The sequence below is a fragment of the Otolemur garnettii genome, unplaced genomic scaffold, assembly GCF_000181295.1.
Source record: "Otolemur garnettii isolate 467f Iridium unplaced genomic scaffold, OtoGar3 scaffold00262, whole genome shotgun sequence".
Lineage (NCBI taxonomy): Eukaryota > Metazoa > Chordata > Mammalia > Primates > Galagidae > Otolemur > Otolemur garnettii.
In genome coordinates, this window is record NW_003852657.1 from 424726 (window position 1) to 439956 (window position 15231).

The window sequence follows — 15231 nt, forward strand, 5'->3', positions numbered from 1 at the left end:
TGATGTGGCAGGAAATAACAAGTGCACTAGGATCCTATAAATCAACTCTTCTGATTTGTACTGTTCACGTGGGTGTGCCACTGTTCCAGTCTGTTCTGGATGATTTATGTGCTGGATGTTGGGTTGTTCACCAAATAGTTATAAGAAGTTTGAGGTGGGAGCTGGATGAGACCCTTTCCATGTAAGCTTGCATGGAGGGCATTGCTCCAACTGGGATTTCTCAACAGAGCAACAGTGGCCGCTCAATAAACTTTCTAGGCAGTGGTTGTGGATTCCCAGATGTAGGCATCTGCTTGAACCGGGTCCCAGTGTACTGGTGCATAAAGGCTGGGGGTGTCCCTGGATGGGTGTTGGACTTTGGAGCAATTCCACTGCACTTTAGCAGTGATAGAGGCTCTGGGGTGGGGTCTTGGGGTCCAAATACAGCCCTAGAATTTCAGAGGTAGTGTCCTGCATCTAGAAAGAACTATGGAGGCACAGAGGTGCAACTTTAGGCACCTCCTTGATAGCCTCAGGGCTGGTACTGGGACCTGGGAAGAATCAGAAGCAGGGCTTCTGTGCAGGGCCTCAAAGTAGGAAGCAAGTCTGTGGGGGCAGCAGAATGATCCAACATGGGAGGCAGTGGAGTCAGGACCAAGCAGATAGCAGGCTGTTCTTCAGGTTTGGGGACCATGTGGATGCAAAATCATGTGGTCAATGATCTGTTCCATGGTCTGGGAACCACAGAGTTCTCCCCACCCCCTCCAGGACCTGCTGAAGCAGTTGACTATGAAATTTGCAGTCCCCCAGTCAACTCCTGTGCTCAGATCCCATGGTGCTGTGGAAGAAAGGCACTTGGCTTCCAGTTGCACAGTATGGCTTTGAGGAGCCTCTAGTTAATCTGCTCCTTCCCCAGCCCAAGTGGTGTTATGTGAAGGTCACTGTGACAAAGCTGAGACCTGTGCCAACCTGGTCAAGTGCACCCAAGAGCACAGGATAGTTTTAGCTATAGAAACCCAGGATTGACTACTGCCCCACTGTACCTGTTATCTGGCACAATGACTTCATACAGACTTTTGGAAAATCCCTAGTCCATCCAGGTAGATGCCTGTCACAGTGGTGGGAATACTCACAACTTGGTCACAGTGCCTGTGGGGTCAGTATGAGGTTCCGGCACTATCTTCCTAGTCTTCCCTTTTTTCCCTACTCTGAAATGTTGATGTAGTAGGAAAGGGGCATGTGCGCTAAGATCCTATAAAGCAGCTGCTCTGATTTGTGCTATTCACCTGTATATGCCACTATTTAAGCCTGTTATAGATTATCTTTGTCTAGTGTATTGCCCCATCACCTTCTTTTTCACATTGAGTGTCCCACGTTGCATCTCTGTGATTTGACAAAAGTACCTTTCAAGAAGAGTTATTCATAAGTAGGCATCTAACTGCAGTTTACACTTTTTCCTTGAGAGCAGCATGCTTCACAGACTGCTTCTAGTCCACCATCTTCTCAATCTCTCCAGGATACACTATTCTTGCTTGGTAGTTTTTTCTTCAGCACGTTATATATATCATCCTAATTTCTCCTGGACTGAAAGGATTCTGCTGAGAAGTTTGTTGTTAGCCATGTTGTAACTCCCTTATATATGATATTATTTTCTTCTCTTGTTGTTTTCAGGATCCCCTTCTTTTTCTGGCTTTTTTATAGTGTCTTGGGCTACTCTTACTTGGACTGAATCTGATTGGAGACCTCTTACCTTGAACCTGGATATGTGCATATTTTCCCAGATTTGGAAAGTTTTCTCTATTTCTTTATAAGCTTTCTACCACTTTATCTTTCTTTTCTCCTTTTTAAATTCCTATGACTCAAAACTTGTTCTTTTCATGCTGCCTCCTAAATCCTGCATGCTTTCTTCATTCCTTCTATTTTTCTTTATTCTCCTCATAGTGTATATTTTCAAATAGACTGTCTTTGTGTTCAAAAAGTCTTTCTTTCACTTGATCAAGTCTACTGTTGATGCTCTTTATTGAATTTTTCATTTCATCTAATTCATTCTAATATTTAGCCCTAGTTGGTCTTAGTATTATTAAAATATCTACTAAATTTCTCATTCCAATAACTTATTGCTTTCCTCATTTATTGAATTACTTCTCTGTCTATTCCTATAGTTCACTGGACTTCTTTTTTTTTCATTTTTGACACATTTTATTCAGGTAACAGTCTGATCACACATGGTCCTCTCAAATAAGTCAAATGTAATCAGATGTTAAAGCTTGGTCTTCAAACATTATAGCCAATGATGCCACGCTTACCTATGATCTCACCAACATAAAACCACATCCACACCTCAGTGGCCACCAAACCATTCAGCACAGCTTCCTTAACTGTGAGCTGTTTGAAGCTACCAGTTTGAGCACTATTGACTATTTTTTTTCAGGCTCTGAAAAGCTCTAGGGATCTCAGCAGGGGTTGGAGGAACCAGCTCAACCTTGGTGTAGTACCAAAATGTGGCCAATCGAGGCTTCAAATAAGTCACAGCAGCGTTCACCAGTGCTGGGGCCTTCTCTGTGAGGTTACGGACAAATTGAGCCATGGTGCGAGAATGGAAAGACAGTCGCCCCAAACAGCTGGCTGAATGTCACACCCCGAAAGAACCCTCACTTTAACTTTAACTTCTTTAAAACAGTTTTAATTCTTTGTCAGGCTTCATTCCTCTAGGGTCAGTCACTGGCACTTTGTTTTGTACCTTTAACGATGTTGAGTTTTCCTGAATGTTGTTGATCTTGTGGCCATGTATTTATGTCTGCACACTAGACTTATTTCAGTCTCCAAGTGCTGGTTTTTTCTGAGAAAGCCCTTCAATAGACAGCCCATCCAGAGATTATGGGCAGGCTGTCTGGCATGGTCCCAAAGCCTAGGGTTCTGATGGGGGCACTACACTGTAACGAAGTGCAGAACCCTAAGGAAGATGCAGCTTATGGGACACTAGGATGCACCAGAAGTTTGGGGCTCCTATGATAGCAGTACATGAGAGATCCAAAGTCCAGGTAAGCTGTAGCTGGTACGATACTCAGGCACACTCAAAGCTCAGGGCCACTGTGCTCAGCATGGTACAGAAGCACATGTGTAGCTTAACGTCATGCAGTCTGTTTCCTACTGAGGGCTTTCTAGAGCACAAAGATACTGAGTTTGACCCAGTGGTGGTGCAGGCCAGAGATAGAGTCTATCACACATGCCTGAAGCCTGGGGTTGTATGGTCCTATTTGCCCCAGGGTGGTTCTGGAAACTTAGTCCATGGGTACTGACCTGAAGTATGAGGGTTTGGCATTCTACCCAATGGTGAGTTCTACTGTGTCTGTCCCAGTGCTTAGGTCCTAGGCAAAGTCCTGAACTCACTCCCTTTTCTTTCCCCCAAGCAAACAATATATCTCTCTGTGATGTGCTGCCTGGGGTTAGGAGAGGGCAGATGTGATGATGGAAAACTCTCCCTTCTACTATCTTCAAATTGTCCTTTTATTACTGTGCTACAACTAGGTACTGGGATCACCCACTTGCTTATCCCTCATGAAGATATTCTCATGCATAGACAAATAGTTGCTCAAATTGATATTTCTCTCAGGTGCTATGACTACTGGGAATGAGCACAAGACTTTGTCTAGAACCCTAACATTGGAATTTTGCTCCACTTCTTCCTCCTCTCTGTGTGCTTTTTACTTACCAGAACAAAATTAAAAGTTTGGTTTGTTATAATTCTCACAGTGTTTGTGAGATAAAATAGAAGCAGAAGCAAGTAGCACTGAGCACCAGGGTCACCATTTCCTACAGGTAACCATGCAGGTGGCCACCAGTAAATCAGTGAGCAACATCCTTCACCATTTCTTGAGAAGAAATAGAGTAGTAAACTTCTAGCTATTTTTCTTTTAAATAATGTATGCATCCATGTATGCTTATGGCATAGTTCCAAAACTAAGATTTATGGCTCTCTGATGCACTGGTTTGCTTCAAGGATAAGATTTAGTATATCTCCAATGGATGAACTACTTATTCTTCAGTATGGATTATTTACATAGAGATAAATCAGATGTATGTGTCTAGCTCAGGAAAAAATTGTGTAACAATAGGTAAAAGGATATGGAATGATATAGTTCCTGTTGGCTTAGAGTTTTGGTTAATGCCTCAAAGCTGATGGCAAGTCCTCCACAAGGCACAGTTCCCTATAATTTGCTAAAAAGTATAATAACTGATCTTTCAATTATCCACCCTATCATTAATCTCTAGAATGATTAAGAAGGCAACAGAATCATTAGTGTTATTATCAAAAGAAATTTACAGGAAAAATGTGGCATTTTCCTCCTCCTGTGGGGAAGTATGGGAGGTTTTTCCTGCCTGTTCAAATTTGGAGTCTCAAGAGAAGGACTTGGTGAGGTACTATTTCTTACAAGAGGAGGCACAGGCCAGGCATGGAGGCTTATACCTGTAATTCCAGTACTTTGGAAGGCTGAGGTGGGAGGATTCCTTGATCTCAGGAGTTCGAGGTTGCCCTGAGCTGTGATCATGCCAGTGCACTCTGGCCTGGCATGATAGAGCAAGATCACGTCTCTAAAAATAAAAAAAGTGGGAAGCCACAGACTCCCATAGATGTTCCTAATGCTTCTTCTAGATAGTTTTAGGCAGTGGCCTGCTAATAAATGCTAAACAACTTGCTCTCTGGAGGTGATTTGTAATATTTGCTGATTTCTGTGTTCTAACTATTCCAATTATGGGCAATTTCAAGCTACATCCATGAGGTCACTGATGTGAATTTGGAAAGAAAGCTGTATAATCAGCTTTCATCTCAAGAATACCACTAATTCTAGGTAAATCCTAAGTCATTACAGTAATGGACCCCCAGTGAATCGTACTTCCCTAAATGCATGCCCTTCTATAGACTCCTCCCACACGACTCTGGGCTTAATTATGTGACTTACATTCAGACATGGGAAATCAGCAAGCATTATTTATACATGTAAAGATTTAGAGAGTTTTTGTGCTTTGGAAGATTCCATCTTGAAATGCATTTTGTGAAGAAGCCTGAACTAGTCTTCTGGAGAATGAGAGATCACAAGGAGATATGGGGCCCAGCCAACATCCTACACAAACTTCCAGATGTTATCGTAGACTATCCTGGCATAGTCAAGCCACCAGAGGCTTATAGCTATGTGAGTTACTACAAGCCAGAACAAAAGAAATATCATCCATTGGATCTAATTCCAAATTGCAGATTCACAGAATTTGAAGCAAATAAATGGTAGTTGTGACTCAGTGCCTGTAGCTCAGTGGCTAGAGCGCTAGCCACATACACTGAGACTGACAGGTTTGAACCTGGCCTGGGCCTGCTAAACAACAATGACAACTGCAACAACAATAAAAAATAGCTGGGCATTGTGTTGGGCACCTGTATTACTACTTGGGTGGCTGAGGCAAGATAATCACTCAAACCCAGGAGTTTGAGGTTGCTATGAGCTGAGACAACACAGAACTCTATGGAGGGATGACATAGTGAGACTCTGTCTCAAAAAAATAAATAAATAAATAGTGGTTGCTTTAACCTACTAAGTTTGGAGTGGTTTTTTTATTATTTAAAATTAATATGAGAGTACAAATTTTTAGGTTACAGTGTTCTCATTTCCAAAGTAAAGTTCAAGTTCAGGAAGACCCCTTCACCCAAGGGGTGTGCTGAATACCCTCACATTGTGCACATTAGGTGAGATCCCACCAAATGCCCTCCCTCCTCCCTCCAATCATCCCCTGCCCTCTTCTTCCTCTCCCCTTCCTCTCCCTCCTCAGCCCGCTCCCTTGCTATACTATTTTTGTGTTTTACCATTCGTATGAGCATACAATTGTTTATATATTTGTTTCATATTAGTATTGAGTACATTGGATATTCTTTTTTTTCATTCTTGAGATACTTTACTAAGAAGAATGTTTTTCAACTCCATCCAGGTAAACACAAAAGATATAAAGTCTCCATCACTTCTTATGATTGACTAGTATTCCATGATATACATATGCCATAGGTTGTTAATCCATTCATGGGTTGATGGGCATTTATATTGCTTCCAGAACTTGGCAATTATGAATTGAGCTGCAATAAACATTCTGGTCCAAATGTCTTTGTGGTAAAATTATTTTTGTTCTTCTGGGTAGATACCGAGTAAGGGGATTACAAGATCAAATGGATGGTCAACTAAGTTCTTTGAGAATTCTCCATATTTCTTTCCATATAGGTTGTATTAGTTTGCAATTCCACCAGCAGTGTAGAAATGTCTCCTTCTCTCCATATCCACACAAGAATCTGTAGTTTGGGGATTATGTGATGTGGGCTAATCTTACTAGAGTTAGGTGATATCTCAGAGTGGTTTTGATTTGCATTTCTCTGATGATTAAAGATGATGAGCATTACTTTGTGTGTTTGTTGACCATTTGTCTGTCATCTTCAGAGAAGTTTAAGTCTCTTCCCTAGATAGAAATGAGGTTGTTTGCTTTCTTCTTGTTTAATTTATCTATAGATTCTATTTATCAGGCCCTTGTCAGGTTCGTAACATGCAAAAATCTTCTCCCATCCCAAAGGCTGTCTGTTTGCTTTGTTTGTGGTAATCTTAGCAGTGCAGAGGCTTTTTAGTTTGATCAAATCCCAGGTATTTATTTTTGGTGTTGCTGCAATTGCCAGGGAGATCTTCCTCATAAAGTCTTTTTCCAGGCCAATAATTTCAAGCATTTTCTCCCACTCTCTTCTAGAATTTTTATTGTTTAGTGTCTTAAATTTAAATATTTTTCTTCCAGCAAGAGTCAATTTTCATCAAAGGTAAGAGATGTGTGTTCATTTTGAATCTTCTACATGTGGCTAACAAGTTCTCCCAGCACCGTTTATTAAATAGGGATTCTTTTCCTCAGTGCATGCTTTTGTTAGGCTTATTAAAGGTCAAATGATGATATATGGCAGGGTTTATCACTAGGTTCCCTATTCTATTCCATAGATCTATGTCTCTATTTTTGTGCCAGTCCCATGCTGTTTTGATCACTATAGACTTGTAGCATAACCTGAAGTCTGACAATGTGATGCCTCCAGATTTGTTTTTATTTCTTTTTATTATTTATTTATTTATTTATTTATTTTTGAGACAGAGCCTCAAGCTGATGCCCTGGGTAGAGTGCCGTGGCATCACAGCTCACAGCAACCCCCAACTCCTGAGCTCAAGCAATTCTCTTGCCTCTGCCTCCCAAGCAGCTGGGACTACAGGTGCCCACCACAATGCCCGGCTACTTTTTGGTTGCAGCCATCATTGTTGTTTGGTGGGCCTGGGCTGGATTCGAACCCGCCAGCTCAGGTGTTTGTGGCTGGCGCTTTAGCCGCTCGAGTCATAGGCGCCAAACCTGTTTTTATTTCTAAAAATTATATTGGCTATTCAGGGTTTTTTCATAACTGGTACCTTACCTATACCCTGGAGTTTGGGATGCACATGAGGATTGATGTTAATAGAGTAGTCCTTGATGGCATGATATGGCAAGAAGAGTCAATATGCGTGAAATCACATTGCCACCTGTTGGTGAGTAAGATTAAATCTTTTCCATGAGTGGGATCCTTGAAGGACCCCACCCCAAAAGGCTATTTGCTGTTCCAAAGAGACCCCATATGAAAAGAGGTTATGAGAAGTCCCCTGAAGCAAGGGGATATTGTAAGAGAGGTCTGCCAGAAGGCTTATTGCTTACATCTGAAGGAAGGTATAGTGTAGTAGGTTACACCAATGCACCTTATGAAAGAGGTAGCATTTGGATGTCTAAGATGACAGTAGGTATTCAACAGTCAAGAGAAACATAAACAACATCACCTCTAAGCTCTGTTTTCTCTGTTCCTTCTTTAGAGTACCTAGTGGGAGTAGAATAAATCTGTTTGCTGTTTGTGTTGTACCAAATCCAACAAATTCCATACTTCAGTTACATTTGCACTTAGAGAACTCTAAAATAATAAATAATAAATGTCTTACGAACACTCAACAAAGTTAAATAATAATATTAACATATCCATTCATTCATTAAAAAATATAAATTGAGGATTACTTTCTGCCAGGCAAGTTGTAGGATTTAGAAATTTAGCAATGAACAATATAAAATTCTACCTTTGCAGACTTTCATTCTAGTGTTAAAGACAGATAACACAGATAAATATATATAAAGTATCAGTGGAGATTTTTAGGGCTATAAAGCAGAGTAATAGATAAAGAGTGATTGGTTGTGGAAGGGCTACTTTAAATAGAGTAGCCAGGCAAGGTTTCTCTGCAGAGATGAATGACACTTACAGAGACCTATTGCAAGACATTTATTATTACGTTTGTATAAGGTCAGATATTTAAGTTCATGAACTCACCCCAGAAAAAGTGCTGAACCTTATTGCTGAATATCACTACTGTCAGCTTCGAGGTAGTCTGCTTTGTAAGCTATACACTAATGCCAGCATCTATTCCACACTTCAAAGAAATTTTGGAGCTCTTTTTCTGGAATGGCCATCAGAGCTGTCATCATACAAAGTCTGACAATTTAGTACTTGAAGGGGAGTATTTCAAATGTGACCATAGTAATATTCAGCAATGAGGAATGCAGCACTTTTTCTAGGATGAGTTCACAAACATAATTGTCTGACCTTGTATTGTGTCTTACAGGTGACACAAGTTTTCACATACATTCTCTTAGTTGCCCCTTGCAATAAACCTTTGCTGCAGGCAAGACTGCAGGCCTCAGAGTTGCTCTTTTTAAAGATGAAGAAAATGGAGATCTGAGAGCAACTTGCCTGGCATAAAAAGGTGAAGGCAGGACTGAAATGCAAGCTCTCCTAGTTCACTACTGTTTAAGCTGCTGAAGGTGGAGGTTTCCACAGAACTTCTGTCAAGTAAAGTAATGAAAATTGGAAGTAGGACCCAGAGACCTAGTTCCCTAGGCCCAGACTTTATCCTGGAATTCCTTTGTGATTTAAGTAAAAACACACATGCTCTGCCTTGGTCATTCTAAGGAAAGCTAAGACCATGCAATTATAACCAAGGGAAACGCCAACTCACCAATTAAGTGGTAAGGGAAAAGACTTGTACAATCCCTTTGAAAAATAAAGTTCCATGCTGAGAAAACATTGTTTTATCTTTAGAATTTTAGATAAATCTGATTTTAACTCATTATAACAGTATGGACTTTAATTGGCCAGGCACATTACAAAAACCTTTTGTCTAAGCTAAAGCTTCCTGGTGATAATGACAGGGGTATAGAAAATCCCTCTTCTGAAATTATCCCTTAAAATAACAGATCTCTGGCACTGAATGGTGCCCAGTCAATGCATGGGTAGGTTCCAACAGCTCAAATAATGAACTTCACTTTGATGCTCTTCATTTCACACAGTTATTTGAGCACCTGGTAAAAGCAAACTTTTTTATTTAGATTTTTCAAATTGCTGATTCTATAAGGCTCTGCCACATGAATACTTCATTATTTTAATTCATATGCAATTGCCAGGAACTAGAATCTCAGATTCATTTTCTTGACTATGCTTAGATTTTAGAGAAAAAGAATAAAAGTAACTAATAATTAGTAATTTAAATACATGCACACAAACATACAAAAACACTCCAACCAACTTTTAGTAACATTATATAGCAGGTTCTTACCAGTTCACAGGCACTGAATATTAAAGTTTCATAAATGTTATATGACAGTGGAAGTTCACGTTGGCCACTTGAAATTGGCCATGGTGCAAATATTTACACTATAGAAATAGGAGAGCACTACAAATCAGGACTATTACTTCAAGAAAGAAAGTTGTTTAACGTTCACCATCATACCACATGTTATGGTCCTTGGTTAGTACAAGAGTCTGTCAAATTCTTTGCCTATGTATATTTCTTTTTCTAATTTTTGGCAGTGAAAACCAATATACAAAATAATTTAAAGAAAGCATTGTAACCTACACAACAATAATGATAGATTATTTTATTTCAGATGCTTTCTAAAGCCAGATGATTCATGGATTTTTTTTTGCATTTTTCACTATTTAATTTTGAAATAAATATAAATTGACAGAAAGTTGCAAAGATAGTACAGAGGGATCACATGGACCCTTTACAAAGTTTCTTCTGAAATTGCTCCTGGCTGGATAAGGTCATACTTGTCCTCAGGGGGGATGAGCTAGGTGTTGGTATGGCTGTGCAGATTTAGGGTACATTGGAGAGGGTTTTATAGTGGTAGAAATTAGGTGGCAATTGCAGCTGCCACCTTTTTTACCCTGTCTTGAATAAATAATGACAGGAGTTGGATGACATAAGGCCTGAAAGGTTTAAATGATGGTAGCCAGAGATGAGACCACAGTGGGAGTGGAGAAGTTTAAGTCAGCTCTATTGAAAAGGGAAGGTGACCCATCTGGGCAATAAAAAGATGGTATCTGCCCCCAGGGGCAGTTAGAGACCACTTTTATATGGGACCATGGGAGGGGGGAAAATTCCACAGTTTGGTTGTCAGGGTAGGGTCTTTTAGTACATGAACTTGGTGTCTTGGTCTTAGGAGGAGAAAAGGAGGAGGAAAAGGGGAAAGGTTTTTTACTTGGCTGCATTAGGTCCCCCAACATTCTCAACTCTTGTTAAAAGGGGTGATGGGGATGATGGTGTGTCTTTCTAAATTGCTTTTGTCTGGACAGGATTATAGTTGTCCTCAAAAGGATAAGTCGAGTGTTTGGTAGGGGTTCACAGGTTTGGGGTACTTTGGAAGAAGGTTTGAGAAGTAGTAGGAATTGGATTACAACTGTCGCTGACACATTTTTTACCCTACCTTGGATAAATAAGGACAGGAATTAGATGACACAAAGAACAATGGTTAATAACAGGAAGACTGCAACAAATGGGCCCAAGGAGGGTAAGATCCAGTGTCAAACTCTGTCAAACCAGATCTTTCATTTTAAGAACACAGGTGAGTAGCTTGTTCTCAGAGCTGGGTTAGACAAGACCAGACTTGGTGTAAAAACAGTATGTCTCCTGAAAAAACTGTAAAAACCCCCTTCTCTGTGTTAGAGAGTAAGTAATTTAAGGTCATGTGTGCTGCATTAGTCCCCCACAACATCCCTGGCTCTTGTTAAAAGGAGTGATGGGGCTTCTGGCTGGATAGGGTAGTTGTCTTCAGTGGGATGAGTCAGGTCTTGGTAGGCCTTAGTGGGTTTGAGGAACATTGGGAGAGGTTTGGGAGTGTAATCAAAATTGTGTTGCAATGGCAGCTGACATTTTTCATCTTGTCTTGAATAAATGAGGACAGGAATTGGATTACATAAGGTGCAATGGTTAATAACAGAAGGATTATAGTGATAGGGCCCAAGAGGACCAATAGCCAGCATCCCCAGGGGCTATTTAACCAGGATCCTTCATTTTGAGAGCATAGGTGGGTAGCTTATTCCCAGAGCCAGGTGATACCCTCTTGGTCCAGACCAGACTTGTTAGTGTAGAAACACCTGGTCTTCTGTAAAAAACTATAAAGTTCCCCTTTCCCTATCATGATTAGATCTAATCTTCTAAGATGGTTGTGCAGAGGTTGTATTTTATTTTTTTTTATTTTAATGATGGAGATAGGAGAGAGAAAATAGAGGTCTTTATGCAGTCTTTTAAAAAGATGGAGACTTTACCTCTTTTATGTTTACATGGATGGGGCTGGAAAATATTCTCCTTAGTAAAGTATCTCAAGAATGGAAGAAAAAGTATCCAATGTACTCAATACTTTTATGAAACCAATTTATAATTACTCACACTTTCTTATGAAAGATAGATCACCACTATAGCTCAGGATGAAGGAGGGAATTAGAGGAAGATGGGAGGGGAGAGAGGAGGTTTGATAGAGGGAGGGTAAATGGTGGGACCACACCTATGGAGAATATTATAAGGATATAAGTCAAATCTAGCAAGTATAGAATATGAATGCCTTAACACAATAATTAAGTAAATGAAGTAAAAGCTATATTAATAAGTTTGATGGAACCATTCCAAATTGTATTAAGAAATCAACACATTGTACCCCACAAAAGCATAAATGTATCCATGATCTATGTGTTTATAACTTAAATGGAAAAAAAATAAAATAAAATTTAGAAAGACTATGGGTGGACTGCAGCCAGCTTTTTACAGAAGCTCTCGTCCAGAAGGAGGCTTAAAGGACAGAAGTTTAGCAAGTTAGCGGACGGTTTGGAGCAGAGCCAAGAGAGAAGATTGAAGAGCACACTTCAACCTTCCTGAGGCAAGCTGAGACCCCAAAAATACAACCAAAAGGTACAAAATCCACCACCAAGCGGATGGTAGTCCCCTACCCCAACAAGGGCTCACAGTTTACTCCATGCAAACAAGCCAGCAGAGTTCAAACTTCCTCCCACTCTATCCCACTGGAGAGACTCCCTAAAAACTGGACCTCCTACCCCTGCTGGCATGCCGCGGCACCCTCTGGTCAGGCATAAAACTGTAAAACTGTATAAAACTGTATATATTCCCCACCTGCAACATTGAATTCCGAGGAGTCCCCATCCACTCACTCCGAGGTCTGAAGGTTTGTTACCTATGAAATCCAGATTCTTGGGCATCTCCTTGAGAGAATTGGAGAGGGAAAGGGCTGGTGCTGTTCTGTGCTGATTGTGGTACAGGTGTGAGGAGAGGAAGGTCAGCTTGGGGGACGCCAATATAGCAACAGTGGCATCCTGAGCTGCAAACTGATGCCATTCCAGCCCTGTCTCTCTGGGCAAGCAGAGGTTCCGGACAGCAGCCACAGGCAAAATGCAGAGAACTTTCAAAAGTAAAGCACCAGCCCTCAGGGTGTAATCCTCCTCAGACAAAGGCAGTAGGCAGGCAGAGGCTAGAATTGACACCTGTGTGTAAATTGCTATTTGTCTGCTGCCCAGAGCTGAATGCAAGGACTTGCAGAGAAATCTAGCTGGACAGAAGCCTAATTTAAAAAACGCAAGGACCCCCTGCCGAACCCAGATTTCTGGCTGATTTTGCCAGTCGCAAACCCCGGGAGCAGTGGCCTACTGGAGTGAATAGGGCCACAGACCTGGGGGATTACTAGTGACTGGGTGCAAAGTGGGGAAGGAGATATTAACCTTCCCAGACTAACCCATTTGCTGGGTGGGTCCCTTTGCCCTCACAGAGCACTGGAGCAAGTTATATCTGAGCTGCAAGCAGACCCCTCTTATCTAGCTCCCAAAGACATTTGAACTCTTCCACCTGAAAAGGGTGCTGACTGGGACAACTGATTTGGACCCCTTAAACCTGGCAGACCACCCAAGGACTATTCAAAGGGGCACCTCAGGTGTATGGTTGAGGGAAAGTTTGAACTATATAAAACTGTATATATTCCCCACCTACAACATTGAAGTCCGAGGAGTGCCCACCCGCTCAATCCAAGGTTTAGAGGTTTGGAGTCCAGATTCTTGGGCATCTCCTTGAGAGAAGTGGAGGAGGAAAGGGCTGATGCTGTTCTGTGCTGACTGTGGAACAGACGCGAGGAGAAGAAGATCAGCTCAGAGGATGCCAATACAGCAACAGTAGCATCCTGAGCTGCAAACTGACACCATTCCAGCCCCTTCTCTCTGGGCAAACAGAGGTTCCAGACAGCAGCCACAGGCAAAACGCAGAGAACATTCATAAGTAAAGCACCAGCCCTCAGGGTGTAATCCTCTTCAGACAAAGGCAGTAGGCGGGCAGAGGCTAGAATTGACACTTGAGTGTAAATTGCTATTTGTCGGCTGCCCAGAGCTCAATGCAAGGACTTGCAGAGAAACCTAGCTGGACAGAAGCCTAATTAAAAAACACAAAGCCCTCCTGCCAAACTCAGATTTCTGGCTGATTTTGCCAGTCATAAACCCCGGGAGCAGTGGCCTACTGGAGTGAATAGGGCCACAGACCTGGGGGATTACAAGTGACTGGGTGCAAGGTGGAGAAGGAGATATTAACCTTCCCAGACTAACCTATTTGCCGGGTGGGTCCCTTTGCCCTCATGGAGCAGGGCAGGCCCAAAACTGCTTGCTAGAGTCGAACACTTCACCGGCGGCAGAGGTGATCCCTGCCCGAGGCTCTGGCTCTGGGCAGGCCCAGAATTGCTTGCTAGTGCCACAGGCATCCCGTGGGCAGTGGCGGAGGAGTCCTCCATTCCAGATAGACCCAAAACAGCTTGCTAGAGACACGCATAACCCAAGGGGGCCAGGGGAGGAGTTCCCCGCTCCAGCCATCTAAGCTGGGTGGGCCTAGAACTGCTTGCTAAAGCCACATGTGCCCTGCAGGTGGTGGTGGAGGGATCTACCGCTCGGGCAGGCCCAGAACTGTTTGGTAGAGCCACGTATGACGGAGGTGGGGGAGTTCCATGCTCCGGGCTCCCATGATGGGAGGGCACAGATCAGCTTGCTAGGGCTGTATGTGTTCAATGGGCGATGGTTAAGGAGTCCTCCGCTCCCCCCCCCAGCTACTCTGGTGGGGCTGAATTAGGGCTGATCTGGTTGCTTGGGTACCCTGCGCTACCGCTGCCATTCCACCCCCGGCCACTCCAGGGTGCTGAACTAGGACTGATCTAGCTACTACAGTTCCCCTGTTCCACCAGTTGCCCCTGAGGGGGAAAACTAGGACTGATCTGGCTGCTGCCAGTCTCCTGCTGCCCAGTAGCCCCGGCAGGCTGAACAAGGTCTAATCTGGCCACACACACTTCTGTGCAGCAGCTACCGCTCCATTGCACCCCAGTTGCCCCAGCACCCAAGAACTGGGAGAAGACAACAGACACACTCTGCCTGTCTCTCTGGGCAACCAGAAGAAGCCACCAACTGAATGGGGCTGATAAAGCCTCTAAACAAGGTAAACTTATCATGGGGAGGAATCAGTGAAAAAACTCTGGCAACTTCAATAACCAGAGTAGATCAACTCCTCCAAGGGAAAATTGGGAAGACACAATTGAAGACTCCATCGACAAGCAAATGACTGGGATGTCAAAAATCGAGTTCAGAATGTGGATAGTAAATAAGATTAACAGAATGGACAAAAGGAAGGAATTAGGAGTTTAAGAAATTATTCAAAAGATTTATCAAGAACTCAATGATTTCAAAGATAAAATGATCAAAGATTTTGAAACACTGAAACAAGAGGTTGCAGCCCTCAAGGATCTGAAAAATACGGTGGAATCACTCCATAACAGAGTGGAACAGGCAGAAGAAAGGATCTCTGACTTTGAAGACAA

At 42.3% G+C, this 15231-nt stretch overlaps 1 pseudogene; it reads right to left on the reverse strand.

Annotated features, from left to right (window-relative positions):
• Positions 1-2165: 2165 nt before the first annotated feature.
• LOC100964335 lies at positions 2166-2607 on the reverse strand (annotated as a pseudogene).
• Positions 2608-15231: the final 12624 nt, after the last annotated feature.